The following is a 3,608-nucleotide window of genomic DNA, read 5'->3' as shown; positions in this document are numbered from 1 at the left end:
CACTATGCACTGCGTTTGAACGACTATTCATGTGGAAAAATGTGTTTTGTTTTTTTATCAACCGGGTTTTCATCTTGAAAACACATTGGAGTTGTAAATAATCTTTGTAAAATGTTCACATTTATTGGGTTTTTACTTTAAGAACTCTGTGGCATCGTATTTGCAGTTTTAAAAAGAAAGTAGTGAGGATGTCTCTGAATTGCTTTTAAAATCCAGGGCACTGGATAATCCCGCACTGTCTGGTTATTTAGCAGTTAGGGAGGGAATTCTGCGTTATTTCTGCACACTATTATCAGTCAAAAATCAAAACTTGTGGTGCAAATCATAACAGATGAACTGTTACAACATGGATTTTCAGAGGAAATTAGTAAGAAATTCAAAAGAAAGTAGGGTATATCAGCTCTATGAGCTCTACGTAAGAAAAACAAGCATGCATTCCTATCTCTGTCTCTTTCCCACACAGAGACACGAGCACACACACATGCATGCTCAAGTTTACACCTTAGCTCTAAACTTAACCAGGAACCTAGAAATGGAATTCCTCTGCATTAGAGCCAGTAAATGTCCCAGGTAAGTCTTCTGGACCCAGTATGGTTGTGATTACACCAAGAATGGTTCTTTAAGATGACAAATAGGAGAACAAACACACACACTCACACTGAAGTCTGTCACTATTTCAAGTTTCAGCAAATAAAAACTGATTATGATCAGGATGGCACAGGTGTTGTCCCAAACACAACTGGAGAAGATTGTAACGCAGACATGTGTGATATCATCCAAAAGCAGGTGTTTTTAGTCTTACAGTTGCTAGGCTTTTATTTGGCCAGACAACTTTCATGAACTCCCACGTCTGACAAAAGAGTGAGTCATCTTGTTAGACTATGATCTGTGGCAGAGTTCCCATGCTTAACCGTAATTGCTGTGGGGAGGAGAAGGGTGTTGCCGTTTTCCTTTTTTGCTACCAGTCTAGGACATATTCCATTGATTGCAGTAACCCAGTAGACATAAGATATGTTTAATGTAATTAAGCTATCAGAAGCTTTAGATGTGCATAGTGATGAAAAAAACCCTAGTAAAAAAAGCTGGGCAGGTCTTTGTCTAAATGTGCTTGTGCGTGCCTGTGGACTATTTATAAGTATTTACAACATTTATGTTTTATTATTACTGTAATTTTGGCACAGTGTCTGCTTTCAAAAAGACAAGAAGTCAAAGAAAAATAAAATGGTACGGCAGCAAGTCTTTTATATTTGTCTTGCTGTACATTTAAGGTCAGTAGAGGCTGTTGTGTCATCAAATTCATGTTACTGTATGAAAATGAATTGAAAGGTGTGACAGTTTTAGTGTTGGATCACCTACATTTTACACATTCTGTTCATCTGGCCTCCACCAAATCTTTCTGCGTCTAAGCTGAACACAGTGCTGTGGAAGGGTGTGTAACGTTTGGTGGTGATGGTGTGACATCACTTTGTCGCAATAAATACACCCACAGATCATAACCAGGATGTGAGTGCAGGTGTAAGTTCAGAAGTTTAAAGTTTTTCTGTATTTAGGTTTCTTTTTTTTTTTATTAAACTATTTGATGATAGCTGTTTTGCATTTCTGTAAAGCAAAAGATTAAAAACGACTTAGTAGAAAGCAAAAGTAAAAAACATCACAAGTTTAAATTCAAATTGTGTAAGTCTTGTACATTCCTGTGCATGTTGCCAAAAAAATGAGAGTAAAAGAGAAACTATCCTGTCAAAAAGATCTTGGTGGAATCGTTTTTGGCCTTATGACTCAGCATACATTTATGACTGTCGCTTGTTTGTTTGTTTGTTTTTAAGAACGGTTTGTTCCTTGTTTGCAATGTGTTCTTAGAATATTTTGAAAATGTTTTTCTCAGAGGTTCTTGGACTAACAATGACGCTTGAAAATGTTTACGCCTTCCTCTGCAAGAACATTTTTGAAGCGATTACAACAGATCAGTACATACAGATCTAGATAGATATTTTTATTTTTACATTTTATTGAGTTTAAACAACTTCACAGGAGAGGTATTGGCAGTGACTGCAAATAACACATTTTTGAACAACTTTTACCCTTTGTTTACGTAACTATTGTAACTGCAACGATTCAGATGCCAATTCTGACGCTTTACCAATCTAAAGTGTCGCATATTGGTGCAAAATGGCTTTTCTCTACTTCAGAATCTGGTGAAATATTGTCAGTTATGTAAACCGTTATTAAGTTATGGTGCAAAAAATGATAAAGTCTAAGATTGCAGTGTATAAATATTTGGTCATAAGTCCTCAACTGAATTTTGATAATTCATGTGAAGAAAATAGTAAGGTCGAGCCGGGGTGGGATTATATAAATTTGCTTTCTCCTTCTCGCTTTCAAGCAATCTACCTCTGGATGTGATTGATTGTGAAATATATGTCTATTTTATGTATTATTACCTGATTGCTTGAAATAAAACATTTCATTCATTCATTCAAAATGGATCTAAAGCTCTGATGTTAACGGGTTCAGGAATTAGGGTAATACTTACATTGTAATGGTGATGTGATCCTTGACAAAACACCAGATAACAACTTAAGCTGTATTCAGACTGGACACATTTGGTCTGCTTAAAGTAAACCAGAGTTCATTTCCCCCGATAATACAAAACAAAGTTTCAGTCTACACCAACGCACAAAAAAATCCTGGTCCCGGACCAGGAACTGCTCTCTGACCCATGTTTTGAGGTGGTCTCAGTTCGTTTCCAATGAGATTGAGCTTCAGTTCGCTCCGAGATGTAATATATCTCTACCGATACCGAAATAACTGTAGCTGGTGGTCGCGTTTTGTGAACACATAGAAATGAGGCGATTGGTGAGCCGTGGACAAATGTAAAGCATTGGTTGTCTTGTTAGGAAAATGGAAGTAATTATTTGAACGTTAATTTTAACACTGCTAAAAGCACTTATTACTAGCTTTTCTGTGGCCCATTTCATGGCACATGTGAGGGGAGCTGGCTTGACGTCATGCTAAAAGCTGTATTGTAATTTAACAGAATTCTCTTAAAAACAATATCTTAACACCACAACGATGAGACACAACAACTCATTAAAATATGGTTGGACAAATTTGGACTCATTAAAACAACTTTTAATCTGCATTGCTTCTCACTGTTTTCCCGACAATCTATATATCAGATGTCTCCAAACCTCAGATCTTTGTCTGGCTTTTTATCAATTATCTTTCCCAACGTGAAATCTTCCTGGTGGAATCGCTTGGTCCAACAAGCCAATCAACCAATCAATTAACCTTTTGTTGATTGATTGTACTGCACATGCATACATTTTTCTTGATAGCTTGAAAGAAACCGTTTCTAATCTAATTTGATGATTGATTAAATACAACTGGTTTCAGTAATTAACAACAAATAAGACAAAAGCACAGGTAAATAATAAGGCAGTAGACCCCAAATTACCAAGATTGAAGACCCTGGTCAATGGGGATTGGAGTCTGGTTGGTTAAGACTCTAGTCAAGTCGTTACCTCCATATAGGGCTGACAGTTGATTTGCTGGAGTGTGATGCTGGATCCGTGGAGAGTTGACCAAGGCTGTCACTCTGAGACAATGGA

This window comes from Oryzias melastigma, linkage group LG5, assembly GCF_002922805.2.
Source record: "Oryzias melastigma strain HK-1 linkage group LG5, ASM292280v2, whole genome shotgun sequence".
NCBI lineage: Eukaryota > Metazoa > Chordata > Actinopteri > Beloniformes > Adrianichthyidae > Oryzias > Oryzias melastigma.
The sequence above is the reverse complement of the archived record's forward strand: the minus strand, read 5'-3'. Positions refer to the sequence as shown.